Below are 14,308 nucleotides of genomic sequence, written 5' to 3'. Positions count from 1 at the left end.
TCTTCCCAGACAGGGAAATTTTGACACTAACAAAGGAAAGGTTGTAATGATGTTACCTTGTTAAGGCCTTGGCAGAAAGAGCTCTCTTTTATGTCAGAAACATTGCTTTGACTTACATCTGATTTGTGGATACAATGCAAGTCTTTGGGAGGAAAAAAACCCTCAGATTAAAATATGAGAGAGAAGTAAGAAGTACGAACGTGGGGGCTGGAGAGGCGGCTCACTGGGTAGAGTGCTTTTGCCCTCACAGAGGACCTGGGTTCGATTCCCAGCACCGGCCCGGCAGCTCACAATGGTCTGTAACTCCAGCAACTGGGGGTGCTATGCTTTCTTCCGGCCTCTTTAGGAACTATCACACGTGAGATGTGCATACATACAGGCAAAACATCCACATAAACACAAAATAAATACTAATCTACCTCCTCATCCCTGGCAGGTCGGGGCCCCGGCCTCTAATCCCAGCGGCTGCCTCTAATCTGATCTGGTCCTGCTTTGAGCAGCCTCCCTTCCCTGCACTTCTAGAAGCAGACTCTAGGTGGCGCTAATGCTGCATAACTCCAGTTTTTCGGCACAATGAAAACATTAATTTGCTATGAGATAATTTTTGACGTAAATGTAAAATGGTGCCCATTCGAACTCAGTAATGAAGCATGGTGCTTTCTGCGGCTCCTAATTTGACTAGTTAAATGACTCCATTACGTGTCTAACAGACAGAAGCAAATAATTTCTGGTCAGTTGATGTTCATTTATCCGTATCATTTTGCCCTGAAAATAAAAAGTCTCTAATCTACAATTCCTTTGTCTTAGTGGGGTTTTTTTTTGGGGGGGGGTGTTAAGATTATTAAAGCAAATCTACTTAAATAATCCAGGTTAAAGTAGCACAAAGTGACAATTAAAATGCCAAAGTGTGTGCCAAACAGAGGCAGCACAAAACCGGAAACCATCTCCAAAATACCCTAACCTTTGGCCTGCCCCTAGGTCTGGAGTATTTAACAGAAGACTTGAGAGTCAAAAGAAAAAAAATTGTCCATCTTTCCAAATTCATTGTCCTGTGATGGCTAAAAACACTCTTTCTCTGTTCGCTCTGCCAGATAACTTTGAAGATGTTTAGACACATCTCAGTGCAGTGAGAAAAAAAAAATAGAAAATAAAAATAATAAAATACTGCTTTAAAAAATATCAAGTGATGACTAATTTTGCCCAAAGGGGGGGAGAAAATGGTTAATATTGAATCTTAATGTTCCTCCTCCAAATGCTTTTTTTTTCTTCCTGCTAAAAACAAGTTTCAAATTAAAGCATATCAGCTTACACATACTGCATGCATATTAGTGAGACACAGCTGTGTATGTCCCCCTCTTAAGAGCCATATGATTAAGTTATGAGATATCATATAATCCAAACTCTTTTTCTATTGGTCACCTATCACAGACAAAAGCTTTTTCGTTTTAGGTTTATTAAATGACAGAATGCCGACTCTGTAAATGTTCTAGGCGTTACTAGGGAGCACCTGTGACTTTGATTTTTTTTCCCCTCACTTACATTTGCTGCGAAAATGGCATCAGGGCTGGCTGCGCCCAACCCTCCACGCCTGGGGCAGCTGTCGGTAGCTCAGCGACAAGGGCTGGATCTGGGTCTTGGGAATCTTAGCATGTGTGAGTATGACAAGCCCCAGCCATGCCACCCCATAACTCAGAGGCAAAGGGACAGTGTCCCCTCCTAATGGAGACCGGGCAGTTAGGGAGAAAGACGCTCGCTCGCAGGGCTCCGAGAGGCCCTGGCTACCCACTTCTTATTGGTGGATCTGTGTAGCACACTATCTAGCGGGTCTGTACAGTGTTGCAGGTGGTCGAAACACAACATGCTGACTTTAAAATATGGTTTAAATGATCTTCATACCCCAGTAAAAGGCTCTCTGACCTAATTAAATGCACTTTTAAAAAACTGACTTGCGTGTGTGTGTGTGTGTGTGTGGTGTGTATGTGTGTGTATGTGTGTGGGGGTGTGGTGTGTGTATACGTGTGTGTGGTGTGTATGTGTGTGTGTGTGTGTGTGTGTGTGTGTGTGTGTGTGTGTGTACACAGCCTTTATTGAGCTTTTAAAATTCCAAATCCCTCTGTGCGTGCAAACTCCAGCAGTTTCCATGTTAGGGACGAGGGACGCAGAACACAGCCTGTGTGTCTTTTGATGTAAAACAATGTCAAAAGGACTGATTATGACTCATAGTTTCTTGAAATTTTTTTTGGCTGATGTCGCCTCTGCAGTTGGATTCCTGCATAAGGCCAGCAGCTCTTGCTGGCAGGGAGAGCGCCTGCCACCTTCTGTTCCTGGGCCACCACCGTGGCCCTTTTGGTGTTATGTAGGTCGACCGCGCCTGTGGGTTTCTAGGAAGGATCTCGATTTTAAACCTGGTGGCGACGAAGTTACAACCAGAGAGCAATGTTTTAACCCAAAGATCTGTCTACACTGTGTGCGCTCAAAGATGAAACGAGGTCGGGTGGGGAAGTGGAGAAGAGCGTTTAAGGAGGGTTCCTCAGGACCTCAGGCCAGGCTGCAAAGCTGCCCCTGTCCCCCGCTCCGCCCCCCCCCCCCATCAGGACCTTAGGCCAGGCTGGAAAGCTGCCCCTGTCCGCCCCCCCCCCCACGCCCTTCACAGGACCTCCTGCTTCTCCAAGCAGCTGAAGGCAGAGGCTGGCACCTTCTATGGGGCAGGCAGCCCTTTATCTGAGCCCGGGGGGGGGGGGGGGGGAGCGACTTCTGTCTGCGCCTGAGCCCAGGATACTGCCTGAAGGTGAGCGCGTCCCTGGCCAGCAGAACCGCGGAGTTAGACACAGGGGCAGGTCAGGCAGCGCAGCAGTGCTGGAGGAAAGCGAGGGAGCGAGCCCAGGTTAGAGCTGACCTCAGATGAAAGGCTTCCAGAGGGACGCGTGGGAAACTTTACAACCCATAATGGGAGCCAGATTCTTCTCCGGGTGGTTGTCAGGGAAGCCCCGGGACCTCCCACCTCCCCAGAACAGCTGAGGGTCAGCACTCTTGGCCCTGGATTAACTGCTGTGAACCTGTGGGGGGAGGAAATACCAGTTCCTGAACCAGGGATTTAGCAAAAAGGGGACTAGAAACTGGGTTTACGGTGCTTTCTCTGCTCCCCCCCCCCCGCACCCCTGCACACACACACCCCCGCGCCACCCCTCCCCGCCTTGTGCTGGCTACTGAGCCCCAAAAGCCTCATGCGCATGCGTGTTTTTCTGAAACCCAGTGAAGTGCACAAGCCGATGGCACAGGGTTAACCCCCTACCTAGAGAAACAGGAAGGAGAAGGAGAGTTCGAGGCTAGCCTGGGATCAGAGAGAAGGGGGAGACGACGGGGGGGGGGGGAGGGTGGGGAGGAAGGGAGAGACTGAAATAAAAATAAAAATTGAAAAGCAGAGAGCCTGCTGTATTGGGATAAGTGTGACAACTGCCAAAAAAAAAAAAAACAAATAAATAAAACTATTTTATTTGCCTTCTTATGTCCACACAGAGAAGCCGAGAGCAGATGCAAGCAGCAGACAAGTGCTTCCAAAGGAGAAGAAAATATTTCCAGAGGAGATCGGCGTCGCCGCAGAACAGGTGAGGAAGAAACTAGGCTACCTAAGGGCTGATAACTCTGAAGCAAGCGGGAGCCATCTCAGACTCCGTGCAGGAGGAGGTGAGGAGGCTGGGGGCCCGTTAACAAACACCCCAAGAAGCTGGAGACGTGCGTGCGGGTGGACCGGAGGGCCTTATGCAACACCTATATTTAATAACGACTCGGAGGGAGATCAAGGAAATTAAACACCAGTAAGCTTGACTTGAGCGGTGGGGAAGATATTGGAAACACTAATCAGAGACAAAATAGGGAAAGTTATGATTTAATTAAAGATATTCAGCATGGATTCACAAAAGGGAGATCATACGTAACAAAACTAATAGAATATTTTGAAAAAGTAACAAAAAGGAATTGAAGGGGGAAACCAGGGGTATAATTTACTGGGACTTTAAGAAAGCTTTGATGACCTGCCTCACAAAAGACTAATCCCCAGCCGTGGGGAGTTTGGGTTGGAGCGTGGTGGGGCGGGGGTTGGGGGGGGTAGAGAATAAATGAAGAATTGTCTGTAAGGACTACGGTACTTGAGAGCACTGCCGTGGGCAGATTAGGATATGTGTGTGTGTGGGGGGGGTGGATGGCTGACTGCTGGAACTTCCTGAGATCTGATTTTTTTCTTTTAAATTAATTTTCTGTAAAGCACAGTGCCTCCTCAGCCCCAGTACGATGATGCTGTTCTCACACAGGTGGGGCGCTGAGGGGGCAGATCCAGCTCAGGTCACAGCGATGACACCATTAGGAAGGACCGGCTGACATGTCAAGGGTGCGTGGCTAATTAGGCTCCCCAAATAAGGGAGGGGAGACACAGCCACTACTAATTGTATACAAATAATTAACACAAGCTATAGGGCCTGGTGGTTGGGCGTTGAATCCCCGTGATCTGGACACGTGCCCACTGGTGGATGGGTGAACTTGGACTTCACACACACACCCCACCCACTTCACACGTAAGGCGCGTGCACGCCACGGGGGACATACTACATGCCACATGGGGGACATTCACAAGGACACTCTGACGCCTTTCAAAGTTACCCTTCCCTTTCACACATCACACAGTCGTGCGCACACACGTTTGTGAGCCACTGGGTGCGGGTCGCGTAGCCGTGCACACACGTGTTTGTGCGTGTTCCCGTGTATGGAGCCGTGTATGGGACAGCCTGTGCTCAGGCTCCTGTCTCTCCCCCCAGAAGCCGCACAGGTGGAAGCTACAGATAAAAGGAGAACTTTCTAGTTCCTGCCAGGAAGGGTTGGGACATGTACCAGGCAGAGAGTGGTCCCCTTAGTCTGTCATTAAGAGATGCTGCAGGACTGAGAGCAGACACAGCACACACTCACGACACAGAGACAGAGCTTCACGGCCACAAGCCACATCTGACCAGAGAACCTTGCCTGGAAAAATGATAGAGATCCCCCACAGTGGCCTTTGGGAGGCTCCTGGGAACAGAGCTGTGAACGTGACGGCCAGAGTCAGAGGATGATGGTGCCCTAGATCTGGTCCCCGTGTACTCCAGACTCTTCCACACAGCGGATGGAGGAAACTGTCTAGTGCCTCCCCCAGGGTGCAGGCTTGTGGTCACCTGGGACGCGTGAACAGTGGGACGAGTCTGAAAGAGGCCCAGTGGCCTCGGCACGTGTGTGTGCTCATGGGATCATCTTTCTGCAAGGTGTGATGTCACCTGCCGCCTATACGGCTGCGACAGGCTGTGGAGCTAATATGGGATAGGGATGTACAGGCATATATTCCAATGTGTGGAGTACCGGGACGGCTGGACCCTCTTTTTACCGTATACGCCACTCATTAACGTTAAGATATGACTCGAGCCGGTAGCCTTATTTCAAACATCGACTTAGGACGGGGAGTCACAAAATGAAGGTAGCGATATCATTCTCGGTCCTGATAATGTGTACGTCATCGCGCTTAAAGGTTCCAAGGCACTCCGATGTTCAAAAAGCAATCTGTGTTCTTATCTCTGGCTCACGGTTGTCATCTGAATTCTGGGTGTCTGTCCCTAATGTGACAGTTACAAATTAAAGGCTCTGCAGCTGCCCTGCCCTGCCCTGGTTGGACGGAGGCTTCTGACATCTTCCAGGCACAGGCCGAGCAGAACCCAGCTTCTTGGCCAGGAGAAGGTATGTGAGACATGGTCCAGTGTGGCTCCCTTGCCAATTGTGTGCCCTCGTGTCTGAAGCGTCTTCCGTCAGACGGACGGCTTTTGTAACATGCGCATTTGAGGAAGGAAAAAAAAAAACACCCAAAACATTTCTTGTTTCTCAGATTTGGGGTTTTCTACTTTGTCTTTTTAAACCACAGAGGTCTTTCCAGTAATCTTGACTGGGGTTGCTTGGCGAGCTTCAAACCCATTCCACTCCTATCGCTCACCCTACACCCCAAATAAGCAAGCACCCCGAGAGACCGCTCACCTCCCACCTCCTTTTCTCCCTTCCTCAAGCCCCAACCACTCTACGGAAATCACTTTGTGGTAGTCAGGAGCACCCCAGAGTGGGAAAGGGTTCGCAGGAGGAAGACGAATGGTTAAGAAGGACCTGTCAGGGCTGTCTCTAGAACGCAGTTCCCCAGAATCATCTGTCAGTGAGACAAAATTAATTACTACATGTAAAACGGGAAAAAAAATCAATGTAAATTAAACACTGAATAAACGGTATAAAAGTTTAGGAGATCCTGATTGTTAAATAATTACTGACACATGCGTGAATTTTCAACAAGCTTCGGCACGGACGGCACCTAACAAGACTCCTTCTGTGTTTTCCCCCAAAAATACGCGTGTGTCTTGGGAACAGCTTCGCTCCGGCGCCCACTTCCTGCCGGGTGAGAAGGCGGAGCAGGTCCCTTTACTAACAGTAACTTGCAAAGTTAAGTGACTTGAGGGGTTGCTAGCGGTTGAGGCCATGCAGAAGACACACCCTCAACTGCAAGCCTAGACTGAGATGCTAGCAGGAAGAGGAGCCCCTGTCACGTCACAGGTGCCCTGTGCTGTGAGGTTGGAAAATGGTGCTACCCAGTGCAAAGGTTGTATTAATTAGTGCCAAGATGGCTCTACTTACAAGAGCAATTCGGTCACTACGAGCACCTGAAGAATAGCCATGATGTAAATTTTGGTTATTTAAGTTTATTATTTAAACCTTAAATTTACTTCTATTGGGGTGGGGGGGCACACCTAGGTCATCATAGTGCCCTGTAGAGGTCAGAGGTCAACTTGTGGAGAGTTGGCTCTCTCCTACCACGTGGTGGGCTCTCGTATGGAGCTCAGGTCGTAAAGCTCAGCAACAAGTGCGTTTATTCGCTGAGCCAATTCACTGGTCCCATGGTCGTCCTCTGTGATGTGACTTTTTTGGCCTGCTCCCCGGCTTCCTGGTGAGAGAACACTGGGGTTGTCAAGGCCGTCGAAGGCCACCCGTCTCAGTCACATCCTTGGGAAGACAGGCTGCTGACATCAAACCCAGTTCTTCCACTTGAGTGGACAAGACAAAAGGACGCATGTGACACCCTACATAAGGACCCAGCAACATATCTGCTGGCTCCTCTATCGAGGCTTTGGATACAGCTCTTCCCCATCTCGTCCCCTAGACAAGGCTGGGATAGCAGCAGGCTGCCCTTCCTTGGTGACAGCTAAGTGTTGCTGAGCTGGGAGATGCTGGGTACCACTGAGGACCAGTTTCTGAACTCTGAGCTCTGTGACGAGCTCATCTCACTGACCTCCTGACCATCTGGCAAGACAGCGCATGGCCGTCTCCTGTGAGTCCATGAGGATACTGTTTCCTCGATGTTTTGGTGCTGGTGGTGACTGATTACTAGGGCTCAGGCTCCATCCAGAAGGAAACTGTCCAAAGCTGACATCCAGAGGTCAAGGGCAGCCTTGCCAGCTCTCTGGGGAACCATTGACCAGAAGGCCTTTCTTTCAGCTAGGATCCCAAACTCCATTGCTAAAATGGCTCCCACGTGCCCTCCAAGTGTACTTTGTAAAAAAACCAATATACAATTTTTTTTTAATTTACAATATACAATTTGTAAAATTAAAGAGCTGAAGATTACTTAGGAGGGGAAGATTTGCAATGCAAACGAACATTCTGATTTACAGAGACACCACGGGGTTCCTTCCATGAGTCAATCTAAAATCGGATTCAACTCTTGCTGTGTCTAAAATAGGGTCTTGTTGCCAAACCGCAGTCCGCCATGCCACACCGCCAGCAGCCCCCCCCAATTGGTCCCCATGCCCGGGGGGCCACTGCGAGGAGCCAGGCACCCCTTGGGGAGAATGTGTTGCAATTCGATTCTCCTTTGTGTCCTCTGGGAGCGTGTCATCCCTTTCATCACAGTGGCCTCTCTCTGGCTTATGAAGTTTAGTTAGTCTTTGGCAATCCGGATCCCTTTTCCCCCACAGCCCCTAAGATGCCTCAGTAGACCTGCTGCTGTTACTTAACTTGGGACCGTAGAGGTCTCGGGAACTGGTCTGGAAGACTGTGGATCTTAGCCAAAGATGTTGCCCTGCCCTGTGACACCCTGAGGTTTGGCACGAGGTGCCTTTGCATCTGCGGGGTAAATTCAAGGCTTAGAATTCAGTGTAAGGGGCCGGGGGCTGCTGAGGTGGCTCGGGAAAGACGCCTGCTGTCCAGCCGGAGCCGCTGATGGCTGAGTTCAATGCTGGGGACCACACGGCTGAGGGTGAGAACTGACTCCTATAAGTTGTCACATATACACACACAAATCCTTAATAGCACGTGAAAGTTCATGCCACACACATAGTAATTACGTATACATGGTACTCGGAGGACACATGTCAAATGGGGTTACAATGACAGAGAAAATTATTACAGGGTGAAATGCAAACAGAGATTAAGCCAAAAGTGACTTGTCTTCATGTTTTTCTTCTCTGTCTTAAATAATCCAAACAGGAGTCTGGAAAGACATGTACACTGGTACAATAGTGGTCCCCACGTGGTGGGAGTAACCAGTCCTTTCTAGTTGGATGTAAACTTCAATGCATTAAGACAGAACTCGTGCCTGGTACTGTGAAATGAGACCAAAAACATGAGACTGACAAGGTCAAAGGTCGTAGCATATAGCCTAGTCCCGTTAGCATGCTAACTGGGCCCCTCAGTTCTTATCTTTATAAGCGAAGTGCAACTGCCAAACCTCATCAGAGAATCTCTTTTTAGTAGTCAGTAGTGATCTGCGCGGAGACGCACAACTGGTCGATGCGCAGAGTATAAGAGACTGTGGAGTGCTCGGCTCCGTGCGGAACGTCTGTATAACACCTTCTACTCCAAGGCTCAGGGAGTCATCAAAGAAGTCGGGGTAGAAAGATGGTAAGAGCCAGAGGCGATGGACGTGGGCAGGAACGGGTATAGCATCGTAGAAACGTAGTGACCGCGACCGCGTGCACAAGACCTGCACGAAGCTAAGTCAGACAAAGTCCCGGTGTGAATGGAGGACGGGGCTCATGAGGTTCCCATAGCTAAGGAGGGGCTTGTTAGGATTAGGGAGGTGTGCAACTCCTCAAAGGTCACACGCACTCCAGGAGACGGCCCTACATTTTGGAGGGTTTTTTGTTTGTTTGTTTGTTTGCCTGTTTGTTTTTGTTTTGTTTTGCTATTCAAAAATAGGTAGTTCTAAGTGGACTCAGTGTGATTTAAGAAAGAGGAAGAGAGTCCCTGTGAAGTTGGAAGGGTAAAGGGACAGGAATGGGGGGAGTTGGGGAGAAAGGGAAAAGCGGAGGGTTTGATTAAAACACATTGTGTGCTCGTACATATTCTCAGACAAGAAGATATTTTTTTTTATTTATTTAATTAATTTATTCAGATTACAACTCAATTGTTTTCCCATCCCTTGTATCCTCCCGTTCCTCCTTCCTTCCCTCTTTCACCCTATTCCCCTCCCCCTATGACTGTGACCGAGGGGGACCTCCTTCCCCACTATATGGTCATAGGCTATCAGGTCTCATCTTGGTAGCCTGCTTATTCTTTCTCTGAGTGCCACCAGGCCTCCCCACCAAGGGGAAGTGGTCAAATATGGGGCACCAGAGTTCGTGTCAGAGTCAGTCCCCGCTTTCCACACAACTGTGGAGAATGTCCTGTCCATTGGCTAGATCAGAATAGGGGTTCGATGTTTGCTGCATGTATTGTCCTTGGTTGGTGCGCAGACATCCCCTCCCCCCCCCCCCCCCGGGCTGTGATCCGCCATCATGATGTTCTGACAAGAAGATATTTTATTTCAAGAAAAAAAAAAAGTCAATTAGTGGGAGCAGAGGAGTAAGACAACATCTTGTTACACAGCCCAGGCTGGCCGTGAATGCTTGGTCTTCCTGACTCTGGAGTGCTAGGCGTGCACCGTTGTTTCTGGCCTCCCCGGCTGTCAAACCCTGACTCGCCCCGCTGCCCCCTCTGGTAGCCAGCCATCACTGCTTTTCTTCACGTTCTCACATACGCCCAGCCAGCAAGGCTTGGAACAGGCAAGCCAGACGCCCTCCGGCGGCACTAACTGGGTTTAGTCGCTTATCTCCCACCAAAAATGACATGGCGTTGGGAATAGAACATGCTGGAGGGATGTGAGGGAGCAGACGAAGGGGGGGGGGCTGAAAGTAGTGTGCTCGAGCTCCATTGTATATGTGTCCATGTAGGACACTTTTTAAAAAGAAAAACTAGACTTGGCCTAAGGTCAGAGTGCTTGCCTAGTATGTGCAAGGGACTAGGGTTCTGTGCCTAATATTGAAAAGAGAGAGAGAGGGAGAGAGAGAGAGACAGAGAGAGACAGACAGACACAGAGAGACAGACAGACAGAGAGAGACAGACAGACAGACACAGAGAGACAGACAGAGAGAGAGAGACACACACGTGCACACACACACACACACACACACACACACACACAGAGAGAGAGAGAGAGAGAGAGAGAGAGAGAGAGAGAGAGAGAGAGAGAGAGATTTTAAATAAATAAATCAAGTGCCAGTTAATGCAAGTTAATTAGGTCATGGGTTCTCTCAAGGGATTAATGCTGTCTCCAGGGAGCCATTCAGGTCAGGGGGGAGTGGATTAGTTCTAAGAGAGCGCAGGTTGGTATAAAAAGTGCTTGCCCAGCCCCTCCCCAACCCTCGTCCCAGGTTCACCATGTGACCTCTCTCATCATGAAACTGAATTTATCATGGGACCCTCATGAGCTGAGCAAAACCTGGCACCATGCTCTCAAGCTGCAAAAAATGGGAGTTGCAGGGACCTCTTCTCTTTATAACGGCTCTCGGCCTCAGGTAGTCTGCCGTAGCAGCGGGACAGGACAGAATTAGGTGCAGGAAGTCTGGTGGGCTGAGTCAGAAGGACAGAAATAAGACTTTGTCCAAAACTGAAACAGTCTTGATTGCAAGAAAAATAAAAGCTAGCTTCGGTTGATTAAGATGCTTTTTCTTCTCCCTCCTCCTCCTCCTTTTCCTTCTCCTCTTCCTCCTCTTCTCTTCCTCCTCTTCTCTTCCTCCTCTTCCTTCTCCCCCTTCTTCCTCTTCCTCCTCCTCTTCCTCTTCTTTTCCTCTTCTTCGTCCTCTTCCTCCTCCTCTTCTCCTCTTCCTCCTCCTCTTCTCTTCTTCCTCTTCCTCCTCCTCCTCTTCCTCTTCCTTTCCTCTTCTTCCTCCTCTTCTTCCTCCTCTTCCTCTTCTTTTCCTCTTCTTCCTCCTCCTCTTCCTCCTCCTTCTCTTCTTTTCATCTTCCTCCTCCTCTTCCTCTTTCCTCCTCGACCACTCCCAGCTATGGCTTATACCAAATAAACTTCTATTGAGAATAACTTAAAATCTTGCATATTTTAAGTGTGTGTGTGTGTGTGTGTGTGTGTGTGTGTGTGTGTGTGTGTATGAGTGTGTGTATAAACTACTTTAAGGCAAAAGTTGCCAGGACTTTAATGGCCAAGATTCTAAGAAAAAAAGAGGCAGAGAGACAAGTGTGTTTCCTGGTCTGCATTACAGGCGGCCTCTGGGATGAGCTAAACACAGACTCCTGCAATCCAAGGGACAGAGGAGACAGAGGTTCTATCCCAGGACCCGAAGAAAGGGAGGCAGTCCCTGGTGAGCAGCCCATGGACTCAGATGGGCCCCTCCAGGGACAAGTGTAGGCTGAAGGCAAACAGGAAATAAATAAACCCTTGAAAGGACTCCTTTCTGATCACGTAGGGCAATCTGCCCCATGAGCACCAGCCCACAGGAATGCGCTGCGCTTTTGCTATGATCCCACAGAAGACCCCGGACAGCTCCCACAGAACTGAAAGGTGCTGTTGGTACAACGTACAAACCACATGAATTCCCAAGACTTAATAAGAGAAAGCATGCCAATAGTGAATTAATAACCGGATGCAGGCTCAAACAACACTATTTTGGGCACACCACGGTTAAATAAAATATATTAAAGTTACTTTAACTGTTTGTTTGTATTTAATGGGGCTATTAAAGATTTTCAAGACGTATACAGCTCACATTAGATGCCTGTTTGATTCCTCTGCCCTAGAGCTTATCATTATCTCTATACGTGCGGTGTCTGGCGTGCGGTAAAAAGTTACCAGGCGCACCAGAAAATGAGGCCAAATGAGGAAATGCAAAGTTAGGCAACAGGCAGCAAAGCAGAGTCACTTTGTAGACCTGGCTGGCTTCAAAACTCCCAGAGACCTGCCTGCTTCTGCCTCCCTAAGTGATGGAATTACAGGAGTGCACCACCGTGCCTGGCTCGTCTAGATAATTTTTAAACTAAGGAAGAATTAGTATAGTGGAAATAGAGTCTCTTTGTTTACTACATCAATATCCCTGATTCTTGACTCTGGAGAGCTGGAAAAATCTGCCGAGTGCCCCTGGCCTACAAGTACCTTACAGTGTCCTTTAGATCTCTTGGCAGGAAGTGGGGGGTTGGGGTGGGGTTTATTAAATGTCTTCAGGTTTGTCAGCTATAGCCAGTGTGCCTAAGGTCCCACAGTCTCCCACAACGGCGCCCCCAGTTGGAGACCAGTGGTCAAAACCTGGGAGCCTGAGGAGGTTCCGCATTCAAACACAGCAGAGTTCAGACCCTGAAGGACTGAAGAGTTCAGTCATGCCAGGCAGGGCTCTGTGGTTGTTAGCCAGTCTTTTTTTTTTAAAGTATTTTTTTTAATTAATTTATTCTTGTTACATCTCAATGGTTATCCCATCCCTTGTATCCTCCCATTCTTCCCTCCCTCCCATTTTCCCCTTACTCCCCTCCCCTATGACTGTTCCTGAGGGGGACTTCCTCCCCCTGTATATGCTCATAGGGTATCAAGTCTTTTCTTGGTAACCTGCTGTCCTTCCTCTGAGTGCCACCAGGTCTCTCCTTCCAGGGGACATGGTCAAATATGAAGCACCAGAGTACATGTGAAAGTCATACCCCACTCTCCACTCAACTGTGGAGAATGTTCTGTCCATTGGCTAGATCTGGGTAGGGGTTTAGAGTTTACCGCCTGTACTGTCCTTAGCTGGTGCCTTAGTTTGAGCGGGACCCTGTTAGCCAGTCTTGACTTCATCGTTTACCCAGAATGCGAGGTGGCGTGTCAGGACAAGGAAGAACCTCACAGCTGGGACAGAGCTGTGTGCTGTTCCTACATCAGCCAGGGAGGAGCTCCCAGCACCACCACAGACTACTTCTGTGTCATAGTCCTCGGCCACCGGGTAAAAACAGGACGAATCTGCCATTTGTTTTGTGGGCATAGCATGGCCCTTACACAGATCCTTGCGCCTTTGTTAGCCCTCCCTCACACAGCTGGCATGGGCTCTCACAGAAGAGCAAGGTGAGCGGCAATGGGCCCCCTAGATTGTGCGTGCCAGCAGGGTTACCCCAAGTAGGGAACCGACAGACCCTAGTCTTAGCGAGCATCGGAAGGCAGAGCAGGGGGATTGAGGCTCTAGTAAGAGATTTGGGCCTTGGTTGATCAAGAGTAACATGTTAGAATAAGCATTCTTTGCCAAAAAAACAAAAAAACAAAAAACAAAACGCTGACCCCGAGATGGATGCATGCCAGCCTCCCCCAGACTGAAACGTAGGATGGTGGCGAAGGCACACTTTCAGTGCTGTGGAGGACTTTAGCTGAGGGCAGAGAAGGATTGTGTTGGAAAGGGTTCGCGAGACTTCTGTCGGGGGTGGGGGGTGGGGGGTGGGGGGAAGACAGATTATGCCAGTGTGTGGTGACCTCAGTCCACATTCTCTGGGGTGTGCGCGGGAGTTGCTTCTTCCACTTTCAAGCCTCGGGAGTTGAGCCTCAAGGAAAGCCTGCGCCATGTCCTTCCAAGAATCCACTGGGGACGGCCCTAAGGACAGGTGCAGTTCCACGGGGACAGCTCGCGGTGGGTTCATTGAGACAAATGATGGCCCAGGCCACTGTGGAAGGGAACCCTTACGTAAAGCCCATGAAGTTACAGAGGGCATCTCAAGCCGTGGATGATGGAGTTATGGGGAGAGAGGGGGGCCCTCTAGGCCACCTGAGAGAGGCCCCAGGCCAGGGGACAGAACCATGTTACGTTCCGGAACCCAGGAAGAAAGCAGGGACGACAGAGAGGGAAGAGAGGAGGTGCTGGCTGAGCTGGCTCTGGGGGACTCGTTCCTGCTTCATGCTGTTTGGCATTTTAACCATTGACACGGACAGATACGGCTACTACGACCCAGACAAAGTAGCTTTGGGACTCAGAGGCACGGAAGA

The 14,308-nt window shown here is 49.4% G+C and overlaps 1 protein-coding gene and 1 long non-coding RNA gene across 9 annotated transcripts in view; one reads left to right on the top strand and one right to left on the bottom strand.

Moving 5' to 3' along the window:
- The window catches only part of ZNF536 (zinc finger protein 536), a 478,014-nt gene that overhangs the window by 56,941 nt on the left and 406,765 nt on the right, over window positions 1-14,308 (bottom strand). The window lies entirely within an intron of this gene.
- LOC311591338 lies at window positions 2,651-6,306 on the top strand. Its single transcript, XR_014777066.1, has 4 exons — window positions 2,651-2,788; window positions 3,517-3,605; window positions 4,308-4,384; window positions 4,809-6,306. It is a non-coding gene; the product is annotated as an uncharacterized lncRNA (long non-coding RNA).

Source organism: Acomys minous (genome assembly GCF_964271855.1).
Source record: "Acomys minous genome assembly, chromosome: 20".
Taxonomy (NCBI): domain Eukaryota; kingdom Metazoa; phylum Chordata; class Mammalia; order Rodentia; family Muridae; genus Acomys; species Acomys minous.
The sequence above is the reverse complement of the archived record's forward strand: the minus strand, read 5'-3'. Positions and strand labels throughout refer to the sequence as shown.